This window comes from Podarcis vaucheri (assembly GCF_965113315.1).
Source record: "Podarcis vaucheri genome assembly, chromosome: 11".
Classification (NCBI taxonomy): domain Eukaryota; kingdom Metazoa; phylum Chordata; class Lepidosauria; order Squamata; family Lacertidae; genus Podarcis; species Podarcis vaucheri.
The window spans coordinates 27,899,080-27,927,051 of NC_138749.1; the positions used below are offsets into that span (position 1 = coordinate 27,899,080).

The 27,972-nt window shown below is 43.1% G+C and overlaps 2 long non-coding RNA genes across 2 annotated transcripts in view; both read left to right on the forward strand.

Moving 5' to 3' along the window:
- The window catches only part of LOC309514740, a 69,532-nt gene extending 63,739 nt beyond the window's left edge, over positions 1 to 5,793 (forward strand). The window contains exon 6 of the long non-coding RNA XR_014212157.1: positions 3,293 to 5,793. This is a non-coding gene — a long non-coding RNA (uncharacterized lncRNA). The remainder of the gene's footprint in view (positions 1 to 3,292) is intronic.
- A 16,619-nt stretch (positions 5,794 to 22,412) lies between these two features.
- Positions 22,413 to 27,923, forward strand: LOC309514741. The gene is made up of 4 exons (XR_014212158.1): positions 22,413 to 22,568; positions 24,305 to 24,511; positions 24,620 to 24,802; positions 27,575 to 27,923. It is a non-coding gene; the product is annotated as an uncharacterized lncRNA (long non-coding RNA).
- The last annotated feature ends 49 nt before the right edge of the window (positions 27,924 to 27,972 follow it).

A 27,972-nucleotide genomic window follows, 5' to 3' on the forward strand; every position in this document is an offset into this window, starting at 1 on the left:
TCTGGCTGGCAGCACAACTCTGAGGCCAGGCTGGCCCATGACGTTTTGCTTCCTGTGATGGAGCAGAAAATACACATGCACGCACCAACGCCACGGTGCACAGTAGCAGGTGCAACTGCACTGGTGGCCATTTCATCTCTGGGCCCAACCAAAGTTGTTCACTTTAAGTGGTCTCGGCCCCAAATATCTCTGTGCCTGCTGCCCTTATCAGGAGTTGTGCAGAGGGTGCTCTCTTGGTTATTCCACCATTCCCAGTGAGCAGCCCAGGAGACGGCTTCGTCCGTGGCAGCTCTAAATTGTGGAACTCACTCCCCACACAGATAGTACCTGCTGCACCTTCATTGTACAGCTTTTGTCATATGCTGAGGATGTATACCTCTTGACCCTGGCCTTTGCCAGTTAAGGTATTTTGTTTTGTGGAAAGCACCTCTTGCTCTGAGTTTCTACTGTGCTGTTACATTTGGAACAGCTTAACTTGTTTTAGAATTGTACATTGTTGAAATGCGACTCAGTGGTGAAGGTCAGGTAAGAAATCATATTCACGCGCGCACACACAAATCTACTCCCTCAGGTCACTTGTTCATTTCCGTGCACTCACTCAGTTCTGCACGTCCGTTGCTGTTTCATCTGTTTACTGGGCTGCCTCCAGACTTTGAGGAATCCAGAGTTTCCTTAAAGTTAAATATTTATGTTAAACTGAACCTGAGCTAGAAAAGGAAGGAAGTCACAAGGTCAACACTGAAATTGCAATAAATGTGTCTCAAGTATAGTAATTATGGTCTTTTAATGGTTATTAACTAGCAAAATAGATTTTGCTCAAGCAACCTCCAATCCTGGGGGCAAAAATATTGAGCGGTGAGGAGTTTGAAGAACTTTATTTTCCCCGCTGATAAACTAAAGGTGGTAATAAGACATTTTAAACATAGTTTCTAGGAGCATGCCGGAGGGCATTTGTCAAAAGTAATAATAAAAATCTAAGTTTGCTGTGGAAAAAATCTATGTGGAAATATGAATTTGAAATCTCAGAAATTATACTCACACAACCACAAAACCTGCTCCCCCCCACATACTTATATACATACAACCACACCAAATGTGGTTTGTATTAAATCTGTAAGTCAAACTCTAGACCATATTGCCCTCTTATCCATTTCATTGGAGAAGGTATCTGTATTTTATTTCGGTTACTCTCAAAATCAGTTGATAACATTACAGAACAACAACACAGGAATTGGGAGCAGCAGTATAAAGCCATGGCGCCCTTCTTTAATAATAAATGTTGGGGATTGGATCTCCTTAAATACTTCTTAGAGACTCTGCCTGTCCTACTGAAGCTAATTCCACCATTTCCCTGTGTTAATTTCTGCCTTATCATTGAGCTTTCACAAGCAGTAAAAGTCACTTCCAGAAATATAGGAGAATACAGTGCAAGTTTAGCACTCATTGCCATGTTATTTGCTTCCGGGGGAAAATCCATTTGCATATAACACAGAAATGAGTGCTATATTCTGCTATATTTCTGGAAGTGACTTTTACTTCATGCAAAAGCTTAGTGATAATGCGCAGAAATTAAGAGTTTTGGAAACGTCAGGAAACTGGAACAAACTACATGGAATGCAGCCTTGAGCTGGCCAATCATGCTCTAACATATCCCAATGCACATGTTCACAGCAAGGAAAGAAAATATTCACACATATTTTGCTGGCTATTGAAATCCTTCTCCTAGGAGCTAGCTGTCAGCGTGATTATATGTAACAGCACTTCCCTGTATCTGACCTTTCATTTATCCAAATATTTTTTTGATGTGCCCCAAGACATTTGAAAAAATGAACTTATATTATAATTTAAATCCACGGGTAGAAGTAAATTGGATCATTTATCTTGTTAACCTTGGAGAAGGCAGCTGCCATGTTATTTAAAGAACCACTCATTTAAAATCAGTCTTTCTTGGCCCTGATCTGATCTGTTATCTGCTTACATTTGAGGCTGGGCTTGAGGAAAGTGGGGTTATGGGTTACTCTCAGTGGGACCTGCACCATAATATTGGAATATCCGGTCTCTCTATTCCATTTTCTTGTCCTCCCCACTCAGTCCCACTTTCCCATTTTTTCAGTGGCCACTAAAGCCTTTGTTGGTCTGTTTTGGGTTTCCCCCACCCCTCATTGCCTTAGGGTTCCCTCTCTCTCATTTTTTTGTACTTACACAAATGTCAGGGCTCTCTCAAGTCTTTATCCCTCACTTGTACATGGGTTTTGTTTCATAGACAATGCCCCCCCCAAAAAAAATACAAAGTTGATGATCCACACGATCCAACGTCTTACTGAAGTGGAGCCATTCCAGAATCTCTGATGGCTTATTGACCCTTGTGGTGCTTTATTTCTCAAGCGTTTCAGAATGCTTGTTTTTTGCACAGGATATCATGTTGCTAATGGACTGGTGTCAGAAGGATCTGGAGGTGGGAAAGCCAAGGAGTGGCATAAGGAAGCCATATCCTTCACCAAGGATTTTAAGAGAAGCAGGCATGTTTTTTGCCCACAACCTGGGGAATGGCTTCAATTTTATGACAAAACTACAGGCATGTACTTGAGATGCCCCCAGTGAGCTGAGGGCTTACAGGACAAGGTGATATGTGGGACAAAGGGTTGGGTGGAAGCACACAATCTGGAAGTACTCTTGGGTCCAGTTCTGTCACTGGAGGTCCAAGTGGTGTCAGTAGCTGAAAGTGCTGACTTCCAGATCCAATGTCAGCTAGATGGGTGGCTCCATTTTTTGAATAACCCCATTTCCCCCCTAACTATCAGCACATCTTGGGGTCCTGAATTCTTCAAGTCAGTTCCACGTTGTGGAAAGAAATACATTCTCAACCCTCTCCCCATCATCTTCACTGGATGATCTGAGTTTTAGTACAGAGGGATAAAAACAAGAGTCATAATTCTGTAAACCTTGATCATGTTCCCACTTAGTCATCCTTCTTTTCAACTAAAAAGCCTCAAACACTTTAGCCTTGCCTTGTAAGGGGGGGTGCTCCAACCCTTTGATCACATTGATTTCCCTTTCCAGTTCTATGGCATCCATTTTTTCTTTTTCTTTTTGCAACAACTTTAGGACTCTGGTGCCAAACAGTTTTGACCTTTTGATTAAAAAGTAAATCAAGATGTTTGTGCATTGAGTCTAATTGAGAACATGCAACTTTTGGGGGAGGGGAAGGGGAGAGAATCAATTTTTATTTACTCCTAACAGAGCCTGAATATTCGCTGTTAAAAGCTTACATTGTTCCATCTCATTCCTACAGAAACAAACTCCCTGACAGTGGAGGCTGCATTGTCGCTCCCTCATTATCAGATGGAATCAAATGGTCATTATGGAGCCAGAACAAATGTGGTCTAAGTGCAGCACGAAATAGCCCTCCAGTTCCCAAAATAAATGTGTTTACATAACATGCGCAATCTCTCAATCTTTGCCTCAGGCCCTTTTAGCAGAATAGCTCATTACCACTCACAAAACTGTGTGCTAAGTGGAGATAAAAAGGCTAGGTTTGTTAACAATGTATTTGGTTTCCAATAATGCTTAGTAGGTTAATCACATGCATCCACGGGGAAGTTACAGCTGGGCAATGGGATGCAAAGGAAGTAGGGGTTGTGCTCTCTCCTTGTTTGGTGATAGGGAGAACATTATTTGCCTGGATATTTCACTCGAGGCAAGAGGCTTACTGATGATGGCACTGCCATGTGGGAGGGATAATAAGATCTCCTGATAAATCTCGAATATTTCTTGGACTGATCCACCAGCTGGAGCTATCATTGATTTGAGAAAGCTGCTTCAAATTTGTCTAGTGGTTAAAAGCTAGAAAGGTTCCCGCTTCCAGATGACTCTACTACCAAAGCGAACACCCCCACCCCAAAAACACAAACCCATAGCTACATGCTTATTTATTTAAGACATTTCTGCTCTGCCACCTTTCCATTTTAAAAGCCCTCAAGGCACCAATAAAAAGCAGTATAAAATATTGAAAGAAATGTAATGAATGCAGTTACAGCAGAGGGCAGAATTCAGCATAGTGCTAAGTGGAGTATTTGTGTGGGGAACAAGGTCCCCTTGTGCAACAGGACTTCCCCTCCTCTTCTCCCACCACATGTACCCATTAAACCTGTTGTGGTGGTTTCCCCAAACCCACCAGAGCAAATTTAGGGGCATATGTGGGGAAGAGAGACAGGAAGTCCCAGTTATGTGGGTGGACCTCATTCCACTCACACCACAACTTAGTTAATCCCACTCAGACATCTTACACACCTTTGAAAGCTCAGATAAACAGGACATACCTAGCCTGATAGTAATGATGGGACTTGGTGAACATGTCTTAGGAGGATTCCATAGTTGGTCCCTTCCCCAATATGGTGCCTTCCAGATGTTGTTAGACTACAGCTCCCATCATCTCTGACCACTGGCCATGCTGGCTGGGGCAGATGGGAGTTGTAGTTCAATGACATCTGGCAAACACCAGGTTTCTAGGGTAGACAGTATGGTGTCCTCCATTTGTTGTTGGACAACAACTCTAAACAGCCCCAGCCAGCAGTACCTGGGATCATGGGATTGTAGTCTAACAACAGCACTTTTTCTACACTTACTGTAGGTCCTCTCTCTATTACTACCTGCCTAACTTCCAAATATTAGGACACTGGATGCAGATCCTTTGATAAATGTTTCAGCTGACAGGTAACCCAGGTAAGTGGCTGCTTAGATACCCAACAACAAGGGCTTAAAGTATATCCAAAAGGGTCAAACACACCAAGATTGGATACTCTATTCAAATCTCTTCCATACAGTTTCTGAGCATCATGCTGGGGTTAACCTATCTGTCCTCCTATCATCTGTAAATACATGTCTCCTAAGTTCATAAGTGATGCTGAAGGCTTAAGTGGCAGCCCTGTGATTTGGGCTGTAGGGGTTCACCAGCACAGCACTTCCTTACCCACTCAGTAGCCAAACTTGGTTGTGGGTGGAGTGAGCCAATCTGTGAAGAGTTCAACACATATGGATCCATTGTAGGAAGGTTTGCTGCATTACACACAAAAATGAGCTCTTTGTTAAAACGTACGCTGTTGGAGGCAAGCACTGGAAAATTATATGTGCCAGGAAACTGGGAAGGCTTCCAAGAGCCAGTATGCAGGCAGGAATATGCACAGCTGTTAAATGTGGCATCCACATAAGGGCTGATGGAGACCCTATAGTCTTCTTTTTTTTAAAAAAAGTTTTTATTAGTTTTACATAAAGTCGTACACAACAAATATAACCATTCCAAAAATAAAAAGAAGTTCTTTCGAACCTTTAGACCTCCTTCCCTCCCTCTATAGGTTCCATTTCCAAATTTTATTCCTGCATCTTTTACTGTACTCCATCTATTATATAATCATGGTAACCTAAGTTCATGTTACTTTGCAAGTGTCATTGTATTCCTGCCAGTGATTTCAACTGTTTACAGTGGTCTTTCAAATATATTTTAAAAATTATTCCAGTCTTTTAAAAATACTTGGTCTTCCTGGCTTCTGATCTTTCCCGTCAGTCTTGCCATTTCCACATATTCCATTAACTTGGTCTGCCACTCTTCTCTGGTCGGTTCTTCTCCTTCTTTCCATCTCTGGGCCAAAAGCATCCTCGTTGCCATCGCCGCATACATAAACAGTCTTTTATTTTATTTTGGTAGTTCCTCACCCATGATGCCTAGCAAAAAAAACCCATCTCTGGTTTTTTTAACAAAAGTTATCTTAAACATTTTCTTCAACTCATTATATATCATTTCCCAGAAAGCATGACCACCACATATGATAAAAAGTACCCTTTTTCTCTTTACATTTCCAGCACACATTTGAACTGGTTCTATACATTTTTGCAATTTTGCTGGGTGTCAGATACCAACGGTACATCATTTTCATATTATTTTCTTTTAACAAACAGCAGGCTGTAAACTTCAAATCCTCTTTCCATAACTTCCCCCATGATGCAAACTGCATATTATAGCCAAAGACTCTTGCCCAGTATATCATTACTGATTTAACTAATGGGGGCCCTATATTCATATGAGTCAACAGTATGGAAGCAGGGGTACCTACTCCACTGTAAAGAAAAATAATAGAATCATAGAAGTGTAGAGTTGGAAGGGACCCCAAGGCTCATCTAATCCAACTTCTTGCAATGCAGGAAATCAAGTGGTCCCAACTTAGGCAGTTGCAGATTCAGTGAATGACAGATCCCTCAGTCATAGAGCTTAGATGGAATGGCCGAATTTTGCCACCCTCTTTACAGGCTGCAGACAATGTCTCCTACTAACTGGGCAAGTTTTCAGAAGGCTCTGTTGCACTTATTGGCAAGAGTGATTCCACTCCCCACTATATGACACCAGGAAGCATTGCCCTCACTCTGAGTTGGCTTTGTGATAACGTCCCATAGCCATGAAATTTCGTGATGCAATGATTTCTGAAGACGAATCAAGGGGACAATGCAGTGAGGATCATGATCACTGATGCCAGGATTACCAGCAGGCAGTGGAAAGGTTGTTTGTTTGTTGAAAGAAAAGGGGTGGCTTTCATGAAACCTCCCCAGAGCCAAAATCAGCCAAATATCAAGAGAAAAAAGTTCATTTAGGGGTTTGGAATCTAAGTTTTATGAGGATTTTCACCAGCTACAAGCACAGTATAACTGCCACATGGAGTTGCCACTAGATTCTGCATGTAGTGAAGTATTTGGAGTTAGTTTGGGGAAACTTCATGCAGAAGTTGGAAGTTCTTGCTTAGGCATATTTTTGGAGGAATACTGAGAACTATTTTTAAAAGAAGTTCATACGAGGTTAGCAAATCATCAGAGGTGATTTTTATACATTCCTAATAAGTATGTTTTTTTGTTGTTGTTCAGATACTGTGTTGTCTGAATATTTGCTCTTTAAAAAACAGTTCCCAGTTGGTATATGTACTGGATCTGAATTGATTTTAAATATTGTTGTTACACACACACACACACACACACACACACACACACACACACACACATGTTCTGTTTTCATGAGGATGCCTCATGAGAAGCATTCCATAAATTAAATAAATGAAATAATAATAATGCTTGTTTAACCTGGAGGTAGGCTGTATGAATTGTGTATCGCTTTGTAATGATTTGTTGGGTCTCTGGATCGTACTAAAGGTTGATGATGATAATAATGCAGGAGTGGTTGTGATGTTGACGCATGGAAGAAAGCATCCTATAAGAACAAAACAGGAGCCGAAGCTTATGAAGGAAGAGTTACACTGAAAGAGCTGCTCTTGCAAACCTGCCTTTAGTAAAATCACCCATGGAAGACATTCTATGCTTTTAATAAAGAAAATGGAAGCTTCATAAACATGAGGTTCTTAGACAGCATGGCACAAATAGCAATAAAAATAAAAATCCTGAGAGAAACTGGTTTTAGCTGGCGAGAGTCCTTGTAATAACAGGCAGTGAAGATTTTTCACTTTAAAGACTTGAGTTCAACAGCATTCTGGAAGCATCTACAGCAATTTGTATCCAAAAATGATTTAACTTCCCCAGTTAGTGATGTGTACAAATAGCACACACTATTAAACCACACTCATGCAATGTAAGAATTCCCTCATTCCTGTCTTCCCCTTTCAATTTTTTTCCCAAACCTTTTTTTTTCTTTCCAGAGCTAAAAGAAACTAGTCAAGACTGCAGTGGGATGTAGTGCCAAAAATGAATGGAAAGAGGGGGGAAAGAACCTTAAAATCAGCAGTTGGTTTGAATTACCAAGCGCTTTGTTTAGATGCTTAGTGCCATCACAAATATTGTTTCCAACCATGGTGATGGAACTTTCTTTCCTTCCAAAGAGACATTTTTACAAGATAGTTCTAAATCAGCTTTTGTATCACTCCAGATCAGGGATCGCCAAAGTGGCGCTGGTGGGCACAGTCACGCCCTTAAAGTTTGCCAGTGCCCAAGAAGCCTCTGAGGCCTCCTCCTTGCTGTACCCTCATTCATGAGCTGGGGAGGGTGTTTGCCATTTTCTCTTTCAGTGTTCCCCCAGTTCCTCTTTCAGGTTGATGTGCTCTTTAAGTCTCAGATTAATTCTACTGCATTCGGCAAGCAAATTATGCACGCTTTCTATCTTTCTGTTGCTCTGTGGGGGTAACTGATCCATGGGAGCTGGGAGAGAAATAACTAAAGAAATAATAAAAACCCAAGTGTGTCCATTGCTGCCTCTGCTCCAAATACCTTGGCCTTCAGCTCCCATTAACCCCGGACACTGACCCTGCTAGTTGGGGGGCTGATGGGATTTGTAGTATGAAACATACTGAGGACATTTGGTTGAGCAAAGCTGTTCTAAGTGTTTTAGCAACCAGTATTGGTTATGATTACACTAAGGTAAGAGAAGGAGAAGGAGAAGGAGAAGGAGAAGGAGAAGGAGAAGGAGGAGAAGTTGTTGTTGTTCCATTGCTTTTAGTGGGAGAGAATTCACCCCTAGATTGTCTTGAAAAGGTTAAAGAGAAGTTGGAAAAGACACTTTGTTTCTCAAGTGAGCACTTCCTGGTTCATCCACAGCTTCTCAAAGGCAAGTTTGTTTATATTGGAATGAGACAAAGGGAACTGGCAGGGAGACTATCAGCATGGATGGGGTCAAAATTCATTTGAGGCCAGACCCAAATTCAAAAGGGTCAAGGTCTAGCCAAAAATGTAATGAGATTTTTTCTGTAAAATGTATTTTGAATTCCTCCAAATTAAAACTCACTTCTTTCTCACACTCACCCCTCTCCAGTAACTAGAGAAAAACTGAAGGTATGCTGAGCTTTGCCATTAACATCATTCAGACGGTGATTGGATCCATAAGCTCTAAATGCCTCTATTTACCAGTCCCAATTTCTCAGGACATGTCCCTGGAAAATCACATTACTTGTTTTTCATTTTGCACAGCTGGAATTCCTTTTGGGATTGTTAAGAGTTAGTTTACTCGAACTCGCCTTCTTAGGTTTCAGCCCCACTGCCAGATATGTAGAAATTACACATCTCACCTAGAGGTGGGGTTGAAGGGTAGACACATGCTGCCTCCGCTGCACATTCATGTACGCCAGGGATGGAGCACCTGTGGTCTTCCAGATGTTGCTGGACTACAAGTCCCATGATCCCTGTTCCTGACCAGGCATCATGGGACTTACCGTAGATTCCAAGAACATCTAGAGGGCCACATGTTGCCCATGGCAACGTGACCAATGTCTATTAGAAGTGCTGACTGCAGGAGGTGTTGTAGGAGGACCAGTGTGATTTACCAGGTATACTGGAAAAGGAATTCCACATCTTCAGCAAAGAGCAAGTTAATTCCAGAGAAAACACACACAGCAACTAGAAAAGGGTCTTCAGTGATATGTTATAAAGAACAGCAGTGCATGGTATAAGAACTGCAGTACAATCATCTCTGTATATGCCTATTAAATTGAGTTTATGCTTAAAGAGACAAGTAAGTGGATATAGGATTGCAACCACATTTTCATCCGTGAAAAGTTGGAAGGTTTGTGCTCATTTTTAATACTCCAGTGTCTCCATTCATGCTTTTAAAAATCCTTCCATAATTCATGTACTTGAGATGGAACACTCTGTTACCAAAAATACATTCCCTGGGACCATCATCCTATTGACTCTCACATCTCCTTCCCCTCCCTTTCAGTTTTACCTTCTCCTCTGTAGCCTCAAGACCGGAAGGCAGCATATTACTGCCTCCTCTAAATCCTCGCTGTAAATCTCCCTGCCCATCAAGCCACTCAGCAAAACCTGGGAGCAGCGCAGGCAGCGAATCTCCTCCAATCAGTGTAATGCCTGGTGATCTCAGCCCACTAATGCAAAATTAAACCAGCAGAGTCACCAGGCATTCCTACGTACGCTTCTAAATGGGTTCCATCTCTGGAGAACATGTCAGCATGATTAGTACTCTCTTCAGGACGCAATTTGCTAAAAACAAATCCTCTGCGAGCGAGCACTAAAGCCTATTGCTGTCTGCAGTTGTTTAAATAAAATGCAGGCAGAGAATGAGGCACAAGGGTTCCTCTAAGTGCTTTAATAATGTCAAGTAGAGCATATCATTAAGCACGAAGAGGGCATGGTGCATTTTCTTTTCTCATTACTCAGTGGCATTTTCCAGAGTTCTTGTATGCAACAGTTAGGTGAGAGTTTCTCATTTCTTGTTGGCCATGGATTGTGATTGCCCACTAAAGTTCTCTAACTTCTAAATGTCACAAGTACACTGTTGCACTGCTCACTTCTCATTGAGAAGGAAGACCTGCTCTTATCTGGGAAGGGCTGAGGACAATGCAGAAAGCTGGCCTTAGGGAAGCCAGGTCAGTGCTAGGAGTGGATAACATGAAAGAAGAGTCAGGTGAGCATAGCATCATCTGCTTAGTTCCCAGATGGTACCATATAGACTGATGAAGAGCAATAGTCGTAGAACCCCTTATCCCCCCTTCAAAAGTGTCCAGGTTCCCCAGTCATCTAACCAAGCTCACCTGTCGCATATTAAGCACCTTGACATTTGTGGGATGGGTTTTAATTGGTAGGAAAGGATATATTAATTGCCATTTATTGCTATAGGTGCCCATGTGGGTGGATGGAACAGAGTTTCAAAATCCCATCCCTGGCAACAAAATTAAAAGCATAGGAATTAGGCTGCAAAACCTTGTCTTGACTAAGTCCAGCTATGAAGAAAGGTAAAGGTAAAGGTAAAGGACCCCTGGACGGTTAAGTCCAGTCAAAGGCGACTATGGGTTCTGGAGCTCATCTCGCTTTCAGGCTGAGGGAGCCAGTGTTTGTCAACAGACAGCTTTCTGGCCACATGACCCAGAAAGCTGTCTGTTGTGCAACAGAACACCATGACGGAGGCCAGAGTGCATGGAAGTGCCATTTACCTTCCCGCCACAGCGGTACCTATTTATCTACTTGTACTAGTGTGCTTTCGAACTGCTAGGTTGGCAGAAGCTGGGAGCAATGGAAGTTCACCCTTTTGTGCAGATTTGAACCACCGACCTTCCGGTCGGCAAGACCAATAGGCTCAGTAGTTTAGACCACAGCAAGTAAGCTGGCTTCTCCCTTCTTATCCTGCTTAGCAAAGCATCAGGCAACAATCTGAGAAATAAGATCAAAAATAAGATTTACTTAGAATCATTCACTGGTTCACAGCAATAGCAGCAGAAAAAACTATGCAGGCAAAATACTGGTACTTATATTTAGAGTATAACCAGCTTTAGGTATGGTTTGGGAAGAGTTCTGGAAGGTCACATTTAACAACAACAACAACAATGGGAGGTTCCCCACCCCTGCTGGACTATGTGATCTGTTTCCATCTATGATTCCGTGGTTAATGTTGTGGGAGATTAGCAGCCAAACATAACCAATGCATATTCTTGCTAGTTAGCATGAGAAGGGGCTAACACCACAGAGCTGTATTGCTGATAGGCAGAGAGGAAGGAACATGTAGTATTTCCTGCTTCTCCCTCCCTCTCTCTCTTCGTTTAACCAGTGATGGATGCAGACATGGCTCTGCTTGCTCCAACTTTAGTCACATGCCAGATTTGTGTCTGCTTATTCCTTTGTGCAGAGACTAACTTCTTTGTTTTATGTATTGCATTGGAGGATGAGCAGGTGAATGATGAGCTGGCGTCTTGTCACTTTCTCTTCTAAATTTGTCATGTAGTAAATTGTTCTTGCGTACCGCACAAAAATTATTCTTGTTGACCTGCTTTTTCACTTTATTAACTAGCCAGCACCTTCTTCTTCTTGGTACCCAACACGGCTAGGGATGATGAAAGAGGACGGCAGATCTTCTGTTATAATACCAATGAAAACTTCATTATGGAAATTGACCAGTGGTTAAGGGAAGGGGACTTAACCCCTTTCATCAACCACATAGTGATTTCCTCCTACCTGATAGGGTAATCCCTATAATATCCATTGCTATAGCTTCAGCCTTTGTGACTCATGCCTTATCTTACACATTTAAAAATAAAATAAAATGGGAGATGTGTAGACAAGTCAAACATGGCAAACTGAGTTCCTTAGCAAAGGCTGTGATAACATTAAATAAATCAACCACCTGAACAGTTGGCTGCCTTCCCCTTTTTGTGAAGATAATTCATCATCAACTTTCACAGCCATCTGCCTTATCGGTCCTGGATACTAACCACATTTTTCTGCAGGGTGTGTATTTTACATTTCCACAGTCTGGCATGAATGTTTCATTACTGAAATGGGTCACAATTACAGCTGAATTTTTAAACTGGATGCGTGAGAGTATACAGACAGCTTGGACAAAATCATTTCATTCCCCCTTGTCTCCATGCATCTTGCATACAGCCAGCTATTCTCCTACAGCAAAGGAATAATTAATTTCTAGGAACCACATCTGCTCAGATTTTCCAGGGCTGGAGTAACCATTATAGTGCTATCACACAGGGACCCTGCTATGACTGTGAAAACTTAGGACAGCTCAGTGTGCCCATTCTGCACATTGTCTCGCCAGGGCGGTACATGCCCTGGTTATCTCCCACTTGGACTACTGAAATGCACTCTATGTGGGGCTAACTTTGAAGGTGACTTGGAAACTACAACTAATCCAGAATGCAACCGCTAGACTGGTGACTGGGAGTGGCCACTGGGAACGCATACACAGGTTCTAAAAGAACTACATTGGCTCCCAGTACGTTTCTGATCACACTTCCAAGTGTTGGTGTTGACCTTTAAACAGCCTCGTCCCTGTATACCTGAAGGAGCATCTATACCCCCGTTGTTCAGCCTGGACACTGAGATCCAGCTCTGAGGGCCTTCTGGCAGTTCCCTCATTGCGACAGGTGAGGTTACAGGGAACCAGCCTAGGGCCTTTTAGGTAGACACACAGACCCTGTGGAATGCCATCCTAGCAGATGTCAAACAGCTAAACAGCTATGTGATTTTCACCCACCAAAGGCAGTTTGCAAAAGGGCCTTCTCAGACCTGGAGCAGCATAAAGACCTGGAGATGACATAAAAGTAGCCGGGAAGGCTGAAACCCACTTTTGTTAGTTGTAATTGGCAGAGGTTTGAATATATACAGACTCTCCAAGTGTCCCTCTTTTCCAGGGACATCCGTGATTTAGAGAAGCCATCCCAGTCTCTTATTTGAGCCTGGAATGTCCTGTTTTTCCTTAGGATGTCCCTATTTTCACTGGAGAAATATTGGAGGGTATGGAGTTATCCAAGCCTCGAGCCGTCTGAAAACAATCCTGTATAGGGAAGGTTTTTAAAAAAATGTTTAATATTTTATTATGTTTTTATATACAGTGGTACCTCGGGTTACATATGCTTCAGGTTACAGACTCCGCTAACCCAGAAATATTACCTCAGGTTAAGAACTTCGCTTCAGGGTGAGAACAGAAATCGTGCAGCTGTGGTGCAGTGGCAGCAGGAGGCCCCATTAGCTAAAGTGGTGCTTCAGGTTAAGAACGGACCTCTGGAACGAATTAAGTACTTAACCCGAGGTACCGCTGTATGCTGGAAGCTGCTCAGAGTGGCTGGGGCAACCCAATAAGATGTGTGGGGTATAAATAGTAAAATTATCATCATGGAACAGGATGTCTCTATTTTCATCAGAGAAATGTTGGAGGGTATGTATATAGGGACCCAGGAACCTACCTAGAACTGTGTCAGATGATTGGTCCATCTAACTCAGTCCTGTCCATGCTGATTGGCTGCAGTTCTGCAGCGTTTCAGGTGGGGGTCTCTCCCAGCACTACCTTGGGGTGCTGGAGATTGAACCAAGAACCTTCTTTGTGTAAACCATTTGCTCTGCCATTGAGCAACCACCTGCTTGCTTGCCATCCTGAGAGTGCTGGCCAGAGTGATTCTTGTCCTCAACTGTGGAATCATCATATTTATTCAGTCTGTCCTGTTGTAAAGAAGGAGTGTTTCTTCTAATTAATCTGAAGGCTGCTATGTATTAAGTTTAGTACCTTTCTGTTTCGGTACCAAAGGAAAACGTGGGCAACTGACTCATATTCAGGGTTCAGTTTTGTTAAAAAACAGTCACTCCAGATTTTTTAATGCTCCCAGTGACCACATCTTGAAAACAGTACCAAAAAATGTGAAAGTAAAAGCGATAGAACCAACCACAAACGCAGAAAGAGCATAGATTTTGTTTCACTGCTGCTCAAAGGTACATTTTAAGGGAATTCAACGGAGAAGATTATGTCGCAGCAAAAATTTCCGGCTCTGCAGGGTAGAGCGAAAACCATAGCCAAGCAACTTGATGCCATGATTACCGAAAATATGTTCTCATAAGAGAATGCTAAAGGCCATGGCACTTTCCCATTCTCTGTTCTTTCCCTCCAGCTCCCACATGAAAGGTTGGCACAATTAATTACACAAATTATCTTCCAGGAACATCAGAGGAGTACCCTGTGAAAGAAGGTAGCTGCATATACCAGACACAAAGAGCAAGCAGCAGAGACGGTGAACAGTGAGGTTAATCCCCCATAGCAATGCTCCACTGTTTTTTTGTACATTTGGGGGGGTTTCACTTTCCATCTTCTGATGCATGGGGTCAGTGATAGGGTCTTTGCTGCAGCTCCATGGTAGCTCAGAAGGGCTGCCTTAGCTCAGTGATGCATGCAGAGCTGGGTGGAACTGGGAAGTCACTGTCAGCCACTGTACGTAATACTGAGCTAAATGGACCAGTGGCCTGATTCAGTATAAGGCAGATTCCTATGCAACTCTGAACATGTTTTTCCCCCCTTTATGCTGGTTTATGAGTGAACAGCCACATCTCTAAATGCCTGCAGTGAGGTACCATTATGTGTGGATGGGGGGAAATGTTGGAAGAGACACTTCTCCCATCTCTGAACCATAGAAGGTCCTAGAAGTATGTTTGCCACTTTCAGAGCTCAAGATTTATATCTTGAGATCTATATCTTCCATGTCCAATTATTAGGTGCCCATAACTACTGACATGCTCTCTGATACACTTCTAAACAGTCAGGGCTGAGCTATAAAAGCATAAGAAGAGGCCTGCTGGATCAGTCCAAAGACCTGAGTAAATAAAACTGCCTACACATGAGGTGAAGATGAGGTGCCACCATGAAGAAGGCCCTGCTGCATGTCCTGAATCGAAAGGGGGGAACAGCAAGCTGAGTCCCTCCACTGATCACAAGGTTCAGTACTGGCTGAAGAGGCACTCTTCTGCAGATATTTTGGTTCTGAGCTGTTGAGGATTTTAGATGCCAGTGCCTTCAACCAGGCCTAGTAGCACACAAGCAACCAGCCCAGTGTTTTTAGGATCAGCATCACATGTTTCCATCTTGTCTGCCCTAGCTGCTAACTGGGCAGCGGCATTCTGCAATCGCTACTACTTCCAGGCCATCTTTAAGGGCAGTCCCTCATTATTCAAACACAAGGTCACCCAGGCATAAATTACTTATGTCAGACTATTCTGGACCGGGAATGGTCATAGAGGCCAAACTAGCCATTGCTGGAAATACGTACTCCACTGTGGTAGCATTGAGTAAAAGACTGCTCCCAAGTTCTTTGTAGCTGTTCTTTGAAGGGATGTGCTCCCTTGACCATAATAGGCTATTTCCCCAATTCCCAGACATGAGAGCTGCCTATCCACAGCACCTCCATCTTGTCAGGATTCAGTCATAGTTTATTGGTCCTAGTTGTCTCCAGTCCAGCACACCTACAGCATCTTCTGATTCAGACTGAATGGAGAGATAGAGCCGAGTGACATCAGCAGAGTGGTGGCGACATCACACTCCAAATCCCTGGATGACTTCTGGGTTCTGATTGGTGCATGCTGTTCATATTACATAAACGTTATTGCAGGATCAAATGTTCACATGGACAGCATGGACTTGGGGACCTGCTTCCAAGCCTTGGTTATAGTTACTGCCAACCCACAGCGGTGTGTGTTCCTATGGAATAGTAAACCATGGTTAAAGATGGGAAATGAGGGGACAAGATATTTACTTGAGGGGAGGCAGATTGGGGAGAAGGTCCATGAGTCTGCGATGCTCTCCTGCACTTTGAAGGGTGGTAAAGGAATCAGAAGTGTCACACTGCCCTAATCCATTGTCGTTGAAAGGAGGCTTGCATGAGATCATGTGGCTAAGAGACTGAGCTGCAAAACAGGAAGTTCCTGGATCAAAGCTCACCTGTGCCATGAACTCATCAGTTGCCCTGGAGCAAATCACTCTCCTCGACTTGGTCTTCCTGCCCCTCTACTTGCCGCAATGTGGAGGATAATAATATGGGTTTGTAACGAGATAATAATACATGTAAAGTACCCTGAACACTTGAAAGCATGATACAAATGCTAAGTATCATGATTACGGCACAAAGGTTAAATGATGCAAATGGCTGTCTTGACTGATGGTAATGAAAGGACCTTGAGAGGGAAGGGGAGGGAAGTGTTTTTAATCTAAATTTGTGCTGGTAAAAGGAGGTGCAATCAATTCAATATCAGGAGCATTTTGGTGGCTGCAGCTTGAATAGCAAATGTTGCATTATGATTCTGTGACAATCACATCAGACGAGTTTGGAACATCATACTTAATTTGGGTGAGTGATTTATTTTCAGTGGGCTTCTCGGAGAAGGGAGAGAGCTCAAATAAGACTTTGAAGTCATTTTCCGCAGCTCCTCTTTTCTTCATCGAAATGACGTGCGTCTCTCTTGTTTGTATTATAATGACATGTCTTCGAAACAAGCAATTACTGTCTTATTTAAGAGAAGCTCGCTGCTGGAGATAAGCTATAATCAAAACAGCAAATGTCTGGGGATGTCTAGTGGGGGTGGAATTGCCCCCAAACTTTAGACAGTGTAATTTTGCCCTCTTTTCTACCCTACAAATGGTTGTGGTTTTGTAAAAAAAAAAAAAAAAAAACCCTGATAAATTGCAATTCAGCAATTGAAGCCTGTGAGATTGTGGAATGTGTGGGGCAGGGGAAAGAGCTGGGCTGGCAGAAACGGGGGAGTCTTCCTTCTGCACACACACAAAAACAGAATAATTCAAAGGCAGAAATGTGCTTTCCCACTAGGATCCATATAACCTCACTTCCCACAGTGAGGGAACCTCCAGAAGGCCCTCAGAGCTGGACCTCAGGCTGGATGATGAGGGTGGAAACACTCCTTCAGGTCTACTGGGCCGAGGCCGTTTAGGGCTTTAAAGTATACAGTGGTACCTCGGGTTAAGTACTTAATTCGTTCTGGAGGTCTGTTCTTAACCTGAGACTGTTCTTAACCTGAAGCACCACTTTAGCTAATGGGGCCTCCCGCTGCTGCCACGCCGCCGCAGCATGATTTCTGTTCTCATCCTGAAGCAAAGTTCTTAACCTGAAGCACTATTTCTGGGTTAACGGAGTCTGTAACCTGAAGCGTATGTAACCTGAAGCATATGTAACCTGAGGTACCACTGTACAGCTTTGTTTCTGTTGCTTCCCTCTCCTGCTCCCCCAATCCAGTTTTATACTTTTATACCTTAGCAGTACACTTGGAATGCTGCAAGCATTTGAACAGGGCATGAAGAGCAAGGGAGATGGGCAGTTGTCTTATATCCTGTCAGACCACTGGTCCATCTAGCTCACCATCGTCTGCACCGATGGACAGGAGCTGTCCAGGATTTCAGGCAGGAAGTTTCTCCTAGCCACACTGGGAGACGTTGGGGAACCTCTTCATGCAAAGCAGCTTGCCACTGGGCTATGACTCTTCCCTCAAATGCTTCTTAATTCCTTTAGTGCTGAACTCTCCACAGGAAGGCTATGAGGAGGCTCCTCCTTACCTTAATCTGCCATTGGTATCACTTTTCCTACCCATGTTAAAAGGCCTCATACCTGTGGGCAAACAAAGGTGAGCAGAAGCAGTAGCAAATTTAGGAAGCAGGGTGGATCTGCCCACTTCGGTTTCTCTCGGTGTCTCTCATTTTCCCAATCTTAAATTCAGTTCACTGCATCTTTGCATCTGCTTGCGAATATTGTTTTGAAGCCCTCATGAAGATTTGACTGCATTTCAGTGCACAGTTCTCTTACTATAACTGTTTTTGCAAGCTGTTTCCCCCAATAGAATTCCTTTTTGTTTGTTATTTTCGCTATTATTTCTGGGCATATTTTCCACTGCTATACACTTTTGTGGGGAAGGGGAGAATGCTGGAGAACAGTATCACAAAATTTGGAAAAGTGCCGCTTTTTAAGGACAGCTGAGTTTTGGCTTGCATATTGTTTCTGGAAGTGCGAATTACAAAAACATAACAGGGGCCTCACCATTTTGCAGTTGAAAAGGGCAATGCCCATCCTTTCCTGCCCTACACAAAATGAATATCTCCCCCATCCCTGGTGCCAATGGCCACTGACAGGGTCCCAGCAGAGCATCTTTCCCCAGCAAAGCCTTAGGAGCATGCATCGCTGCCAAAGGTCTTATCCACAGTAGAAATGCCTCAAATTATATAATTTTCCCACAGGGGAGTCTGGGGCTGGTACTTGCATTGTAGCCCCATTCCTTTGGGGAACAATCTTCCACAAGGGCTGCTTCCACCTTTTCCTCCCCCAGCTCTAAAGATAAATTCTTAGACTTTCAGAAGTCTAAGGAGAAGTCTAAGGTCAGGGAAGGAGATGGTTGAAACACTCACAATAAATGCAACCCTCGCCCACTTGAATAATGGGATGTTCTTGTTTCCCTACAGCTGAATTTGCCACACGCAGAGGGAAAATCTAACTGTCCTTGCCAAGAACAACAGCTGCTTAGCTTCTTGTTAGCTGTGCTCTTTTATGGCCTAGCAAGCTCCTGAAAGAGTGAGGTGGCGGCAGACTGGGGTTTGGTGGGGGGTAGGTGGGTTTTTTTTTTAAGGTAATTGATGGCACTTTTATATAACACAGTGACAACGTGGGCCAAGCTGTCCCAGAGTTCAGCTCAACTTGCTGAATAATATTTTAAAAGATTCATACAGTGATTTGGCATGTTATGAGAGGATTTTCATAATCCTTCTCAGCGTATTAGTTTGTAGCAGTCATAGAAGTTTGGATGTCCTGAGGGGGAAGTCGGAGTATTGTTGCTGATACATCTTTTGCACTATGAAATGAAATGAATTCCTTCTGTGCAGCAGTGAGTGTGCATGAAAGACAGACAGACAGACAGACAGACAGACAGACAGACAGACAGTGCTGTGGCATACTACAGGAGCCACATAATACCCATTCTGCTGAGGTGTTCCTGTACTCTTCATAGCTCTTTGCTTGTCCACAGTATGGGAGTGGGGCCATAGGTGAGTGGCCCTGCTTGGCCTACAGAGTGCCAGGCATAGAGAGTCCTCTCCTCCTCCAGAAGCATCAAAGGCAAGAATAACAAACAGTTCATATTTCATACTCCTTTTTATTCAATTATCTGTTTGCATGCATGCCAGGAATCCATGTCTCCACACAAAGAGAGACGTTGGCTACTCTGAGCCCCGCCTCTTTCGTCCCCAACAACATCCTGAGTGCCAACGGGTACTCCCAGTAGTCCCACCCCTCTGCCTCCTCTGTTCCAGGATGCAGAAGGACCGACGGGCCTGTGGAGATGGAGGATCCCCCATACTCTCCAGGGAGGTCTCTGCAGGCTGCACTCTCACCTCCCCTTCTTCTTCCACTATCTTGTAACTAGATAATTCCTCCTGGGATGGTATGGCATCTCTCTCTCTCCCTCTCCTCCTGAAACTGTTGTAGGCAAGGGGAGGGCAAAACCTCCCCCTCCTCATCGTCTTCGGACAGAAGCTGATCAGACTGAGTGCACACTTCCCAGTCTTCCTGTTCCAACCATTCCCTGACACAGAGGGTGTCGGATTCAACCCATGGTATTGTCAGTTCAAGGTACCCAGTGATGGGAAGCACTCTCTGCCTGAGACTAGAGTGGCCACTTAACTCATTGCCCCAAATGAGGAGATGCATCGCTGAAAAGAAGGACTTAAGAGGCTTGCATAATACTTGCATGTGTTGATGCAAAGGTATAGGTGCAAATTTAGAAATAAATGTTAGAATTTAAATACAATGTACAATAGTATAAAACCATCCACATACCAGACACCACCACCTCTTCTTTTCTATTTCTTTTTTTGCGCATTTAAAAACGTTTAAGATTTTTGTGGGATCAGGAATGCAAGTGTAGGAACAAACTGCAGCTACCCTGAGCCTAGGCCAAATCCCTTCACAAAGCATAGATTAGTGAACAAAGTCCCAGATGGACTGATAAAAATGGGGAAACAGAGGTGCACTGTTAAGTTGTTTATATCAAGGTGTTAACTAAACTGAGGAATTGTTTAGATAGTAGTTCTATGCAAGTTAATGCAAATGTGCCATCTGGGCCTCTGTAAAGAAGCCAAACACTAGAGATTCTTGCATAAGGAAGAGGCACAAAAGCCCTGGATTGCACTCACCAACAGGCTGGCCCAAGACAGTGACAAGATAGCTTGCAATCCACCACTAGCATATGGGCATTTCATAAGATGAGGAGAGGAGACGTTGACCATGACTGGGATATGCATACTACCACTGCTGTTGTTCCAAAATATTCAGGCTTAGGATGTCAAGACCACAATCTGAAGCAACAGGAAAAGGTGAACCTCCAAAACTGATGGATTCATGATGCTCTGGCATCAAAAACTGGCAAAAACCATGGCTTACAGTCGGAGTACATTGCATGAAAAGACAGAAGGAGGGAACGTGCTCTACGTCAATAAAAACCAGTTCTCTTGGTTCTGTATTGTGCATCAATTACGCAAACTGCGCAAACTCAATGTGAATTAAGTGGCAGGATTACAAACAATTCCAATCCTAGCCCACTAGAAATCCTAAACAGTCTCCCATGAGTAAATCTCCACCCCGCCCCCTTTTCTCCGATTTCCTCATTCATCAAAGAAGACAATTGTCACTCAGGGCCATTTGTCTTTGAGCTCTTTGCTCTCCTACTTTTAAGGCACACCAGGTTCTGGGAGATGGAGGGTCTGGAATGCTTTCTAGTGATAACATGTCAGCCTGATGCTCCATCTCTGCCTCCTCCTCCTCTCCCATTATTCCACAACTCTTCCCCTCATCTTCCTCTGAGCTGTGACCTCCCTCAAACCCTGTTGTAATTCTGAACTGACTTCTTCTCTGGAAGAGTCAGGCTGGGGAGGCGGTCTCCACCATTCCTCCTCTGCCCAGTCCCTGGAGTGGGGCTTGTGGGTTCAGTTAAGGGCCCTCTTCCTTTCTTTCCCTTCCCCGCCAATTTGAGCACTGTTGATGGGAGATCCCTTCAGAAGCAGGCTGCCCATCCTTCTCATAATGATTGTCAGAAACAAGTGGCAGCGTCTTAGTTTTTTGCTAGTAACAGTAAGGAACATAAGCTGGATAGACACCAACAGCAGGATGGTCATTCAGAAAAAATCTATACATTATTAAATTCCTCAGACATTAAAAGAATGGAATAGCATCACGAGCTACTGCCAAAACACTGTGAATCATGGGAAATCACTTCCAGAATTTATCCCTTCAGAAACTAAGGCCAAAGGTGGGAACCAATACTGTAAATCAGATTTGGATGTGGGGAATGGCCCTTTGCTTTTCTAAAACAGTAGAGAACATGTTCAAGGACAGTTTATCCGTGCAATAATGTGATCTGTGTAGCCTTGCCAGTGTCTGCCTGTGAGGCCTGTACCACAATCCTGCTACACAAGTGATGGCCACATAATTTAAAGGTGCATGGGAGCTAGTGAAGTAAGTTGCATGCCCAGGTCTCTGGTACAGGATATAATTTAAAGCAGGCCATTTGTTCATTTCAGACTCCTAAAAAAATAAATAATAAAAAGCAGACGGAGAAAGATTATCAGAAGTAGAGCTTAGAGTGCTGGTGTTTGTTCATGTTTGTACATGCACTCAGAGGTTGCTGGGGGGGGAGGGGCAAGTACGCTTGGGTTTTTCTTGGCCAGATAATTTAAATAGTTTCAGCTCACTATCTAATAGGTAAACATAATAAATCAAATGCACATTTAGAGGCAGAGCAATCTGATTGCTCAGATAAGCAAACCAACCTCCACACTTACTTCCTTTTCATTCCTCCCTTCTCTCTCTCTCTCTCTCTCTCTCTCTCTCTCACACACACACACACACACACACGCACCACCAGTAATTCTGTTGGAAAGACATCTCTTACGCACGCCTTGCCAAGTTCACAAAGTATGCTACAACCTAGCGATGGAAGCCAGTCTCTTTCACCTCGCAGCCTGAGTTGTTAGTAATAAAATACGGTGGAATGTGTGGGCCATAAGCTGCCAGATCTATAATGGGTGTGCGATGGGAGGGAGGGAGGACTTGCTAAGTTAAAGCAGTAGTGAGAAATGCTTGAGAGTGCAGTGGTTAGATGCTGATGCCAGATAGAAGGCATTTCATGTCCAAGGAGATGACCTGGGGACACATGATACAGAGCCGTGCTGAAGCTAAACAGGTCTGGGTCTGATCAGTGCCTGGAGGGAAACAGCCTGGGAACTTAATGTACGCCGCTCTGAGTTCCATCAGGCTAGAAGGGTAAGATATACATGTAATAAGATAAATACATTAAAATTCTTCCCCACACAGTGTGCCAATCTTGGGGTTGCAAGGATTTGTCCTGGCTTCCCTCATTTGATGATGAACAGGGACTCATGACTCTGGCTTTTGCCAAAGACTTTTATTTTCAGATCGGAACAGTACATAAGGCAAGTTGTACAAGATGTCAAAAGCATGGCTAGCACAAGCTAAGCCAATGAACCAATAAGCAACATGCTCCCTGCACTTTCCTTTGGGAGGATGGGGCAGGCCCAAAATTTAGCATGGCAAGTGGCCAGGGACTGGGCAAGTAAATGGGCACTCCTTCTAGTGGGCTGGCTAGGGGAGGGTCATGGATGCTGGCATTGGTGTCTCTGTGTCCTAGGTGATGGAGGCAGAGCGGATGTTGGCTTGCCATCAGGTTTACTGATGGGCCTTCTGGTGGCTGCCTCACTGTGAGAAGCGAAGTTAGGGGGAACCAGGCAGAGGGCCTTCTCGGTAGTGGCGCCCGCCCTGTGGAATGCCCTCCCATCAGATGTCAAGGAAATAAACAACTATCTGATTTTTAGAAGACATCTGAAGGCAGCCCTGTTTAGGGAAGTTTTTAATGTTTGAAGTTTGATTGTGTTTTTAATATATTGTTGGAAGCCACCCAGAGTCCCAGCCAGATGGGTGTGGTATAAATAATAAATTATTATTGCTATTACTATTTCATACTACTACTACTGCTTCTGCTGCTACTCTCAGCTGCCTTCCCTGAATGGAGAGGCTCCTGTGTCACAGAGGAAGGTTCCAGAGCCAGCTCCTTGGCTGGAGAAGCTGAGAGGTGTGTGTCTGGAAAGGAGGTTATGAAGGGGCAGCACATCACATTACTCCAGTTGAGGCAAAACAGGAACATGCCACACACACATCCCACTGCCACACCACCACCATTGCCCATCTTCTCTTATCTGTGTTGTGTAGGCTTCTCTGCTGGTGGTGGAAGTTGCAGGCTGGGTGGCGAAGGCAAGGTGGACACTGTGTCTTGGGCTTCCATCACGCAAGGCAGGCACCTCCGGGCCTGAGGTAATGACACAAACTTCTGAGAGCTTGATAGATCTTCCTTCAGAGGGCGGCTCTCCAGTCCCTAACCTCTGGGGAATCTCATCGGAATCAGACATCTTTTGGAGTTCAAAATCCACTACCCTCATGCCCCGGGGACCTTCCCCAGAGTCCTCCAGATCTATCTTCCCAAGCTCCTCTCACTTATCAGGATCTGACCATGCCCTCCGTCACACCTCCATGTGACTCTTGACATCATCCCCTCTCCCAAGTGACGCCACACACCCTGGTCATTGGGATTGGATTTCTCTGGATAACGTTCCCAGCTAAGTGAGAGGCATGAATATTGTCTGTGTTCTTACACAGATAATCTTCTGGACTCCAACCCTTCCAGTGGATCAGGTATTGAAGCCTACTGAGATGACAGCGAGAGCTCAGGATCTGTTGCACTTCAAACTCCTCCTGTCTGTCAACTGTGACTGTGAGGAGTGGGGTCTCCTCTCCCTGGGGAGAGAAAGGAATGGTGAGAAACAGGGTGGGCTTTCATGGATACAGGGAACAGCAATCAATATGCTACCAGGCTGATCTGATCATCCTGTCTTTTCAGTTATTCAGTGTGGCTGGTTTGAGAATGAATATATTTTAAATAAAACTCTTTATGTTTTATTATGTTTAAATTTTCTCTCATAAACCAGAAACAATCACTGGGGACAGTGGTCTAGAAAGCTAAATGGAAATTAACAAGTACGTGAGAGAAGGGAGAGAATATGTGGGTCAACCCCTGACACGTGAATAACCTGCAGTTGTAATTGTAACCTTTTGAGTCTTCCTGAAAATAAATGTGACCTGAGTGCTGAAAGTTGAGAGCAACCGAGACTTCAAAACAACCAGGTGAAAATTTGGTAGGTGAATAATACATTGATGGGAACACATTGTTCTCTCTCTCTCTCTCTCAGAACAAGAGAGAGGGAGAGATTCACTTAATACCACACCTCATTGTGTATCTCTAGATCTAACTGCCTCAGGTACAATGGTTATAGAAACACCTTACCAAGCAAGTTGGCCCTAATGTGAAAACTAATGGGTAATGGGACCGCAGGGAACAAGACAGTTCATCTAGTACAACTGAAGCATGAGATTCCAACATGCACCTAAAGCGAAAAAATATTCCACATCAAGAATCCATCTTGCAGGTATGAGTGCCAGTGACTTCTGCTTGCCATCATCAACTCATCCTTTGCTACATTTAGTTTGTGCCATACAGGCTACTTACTTCTTGGAAGAGGCTGGTAGATAATCAGTGAAAAGGAAGCCACGCAGTCGTAAAAGCCCAGATTCAAACACTTGCTTCAGACAATTTATTGCACAACCACCACATTTAAAACAAAAGTAACAAACAGAGTTTATCTGAAATGACACTTTAATTACTTTATTATATTGAAGAATTTTATGTACAGTCCCAGCAAGGCTTTATCTCTGCCAAAAGAATTTTTTAAAAAATGCTATCTATTGAATTTCTGAGGTCTTTGATGGCATTCCTTCTCTGCCCATTTTCTGAAAGTTGTCCTTGTGCACAGTATAGACTCACAACAGATTTTTAGAATTGATGCAGACACATGGCACATAATATATTTATAAGCTGAGAATATTATAAAAAACTAGGTCCTAAATAAAACACATGAGATGAATGGGACTAACAATGAAACTAAAAATCAGAGCAATTAGAGATAGGCAAGCCAAAAGAAATGAATCATATGGATAACTCCATGGTCCCTGAGTGTCCCAGAAGCCTTAGGATACAGGAGACCTCTCCATAAGTGGAGACTGGTGAGGAAGCGGAAAGATAAGCAGAAGACGGAGAATGGATAATTGAACAGAGTGCCTTCTAAATGTTTACAGCTCCCATCAGCCCCAGCCAGCATGGCCAGGGTCAGAGGGGGGGGGAGGGAAGGGAGGTGGAGCCCCAGCATATCTGGAAGGCACCTTGTTAACTATCCCCACGTTAGACAGTAAGTAATAGAATCTTAAACTAAATGTGAAACAGAAAAAGAAAGCAATGATGAAACGATCAAAAGTGCATGCAGAAAGAATGGGTGACCTATAGGGATCTGTTGGACCTTACAGGGAGGGAACCCAGACTGTAACCAATGGAAGACGTAAGGAGCCGAGTTACTGACTGGTTACAGTATCATCAGCTACATGATATGCTGTTTAAGTTACAGTATAAAAAAAAATGGATTCCTGGACCAAAGCTCACAATTTGAAAGACAATTATTACAAAATAAGGACAAGCTATTGTCCAAAATGTAGAACTTTTTATTAGAATGGGAAACAAAAGATGAGCTAGTCAAAGCTTTAATGACACACTGGGCAATAGGTATAGGACACAACATAGATTTAAGCCTCTGAGAGAAACTTTGGAAGAACGATTTGAAATGTGCTGCATGTTATTCACTGAAAGAGAAATATATGAAAATGATTCACAGATGGTATTTAACTCTGAGGAGGTTGGCCAAGATGTATAAAGCAGAAAATGGAGGGAACATTTTTTCACATGTGGTGGACATGTAAAAAGGTAAAAGAATATTGGGAAATGATCTGTACTGAGTTGAAAAAAAATGTTTAAAATAACTTTCCCAAAAAGACCAGAGTCCTTTTTGTTGGGAATAATACAGACTGAGGTGTCTAAATGTCAGCAAAATTTATTTATGTATGCAACAACAGCGGACTGAGTTTTGTTAGCCCAAAAATGGAAAGTGAGGGAGGTCCCAGACAAAGAGGACTGGCAAATTAAGATGTTAGAATATGCAGAGCTTGCAGGTTTAACATACAGAATAAGAGAGTGAGAAGAACATATATTCAAAGAAGAGTGAAAAATATTTATTGAGTATATGGAATATGATTGTACACAGCTGAAAATGCTGGCAGCATTAAGATAAAATCAACAGTGTAATTAATGTTTGAGTGATGTAAAAGTTGAGAAATAAAATGGTTATAGCAAAATATGCAGGAATGAAAGATAAAATCGTTGGAGATCTGACAGTACGTAAAATGTTTATTTTAAGATGTAAAATTGAAAAACTTAATAAAAACCTTTATATAAAAGTGCATGCTGAAAGAAATATGGTAGTGAGAGGAATGCAAAACAGAACGAGAAGATTGGAAATAGGAGGCAATAAAGAGGAATGACCAAGATCTCATTATAAATTAGTCAATCAAGAGAAAAATGAAACAACAAATCAAAGTAAGAATGGAATTAAAGAAAGTACCCAATTTGAACAATATTTGACAGTTGAAAATAACAAGACTTAGCCAGTTATGGCCTCTGAGAAAAAATGAAGGGAAGGCATAGCCCCAGCCTCACTAGCTTGAGGAGAAAGATAAGCGGGAACATCACCAACTGACAAAGTAACAGAAAGAATTGGAAAAGGAAGAAGCGTCTGGAGGAATGCTTAAACAAATTTTGACTTTGACAGGTTTAGCTTTAAAAAATCTGTACACAGCTATGAAGAATTCACAGTAAGACAGGATAAATGATCTACAAAAGAACAACACTAAAAAGGAGAATAAGGAAAGACAAGCAGAATGAGCACAGATGTCATAACTGATACTCAAAGGCAGAGGAGTGCCTCAACTCTGTGTGCGCCCCAAATTAAGAGTTGAATCAGGGTGATTTGGGGAAGGCTCTCCTATTTCCAAGTCTGACCATGTTATTAACAAGGCATCTCAGGTGGATCAGGGACTCCCTAACCTTCCAACTTGCTTTGCGTCTGTGCCTGTCAAAAAAACCTTTCCTCTTCTCACAGACAAAACAAGCTGACTGGAAAAACACCAAAAACTCAAGAGTGGAAGGAGCAGAGAGGCAGGCAGACCTTTCGTGATGACAGACAGTGCCAGTTTTCAATCACAGGGAATTATTTCCCCAGTGATTTGGGGAAATTAATTAAAATCTGTTTATGTTTCAGGCAAATCGATGCCTTCCACAATGCAAACCAACAGAGAGATGGATCCCCCAAAATCCTTGGAGGAAGTAGAAGCCTTCACAATGACCCTAGGGCAGTGCCAGATTTACGTATAAGCTAAACAAGCTAAAGCTTAGGGCCCCACTGTCTTGGGGGCCCCAAAAAAAATTTTAAGGGGAAAAAACTGGATCTACATTTCCAAAATATAAGATAAAAACAAATAAAATAAAACCTACATACAGCAACAGTGTTTTGTGTTGTGTATGGACCTGTTAGGTCCATAAATTACCATATATCATATACCCGTATTTTTTGCTCTATAAGACTCACTTTTTCCCTCCTAAAAAGTAAGGGGAAATGTGTGTGTATCTTATGGAGTGAATGCAGGCTGTGCAGCCATC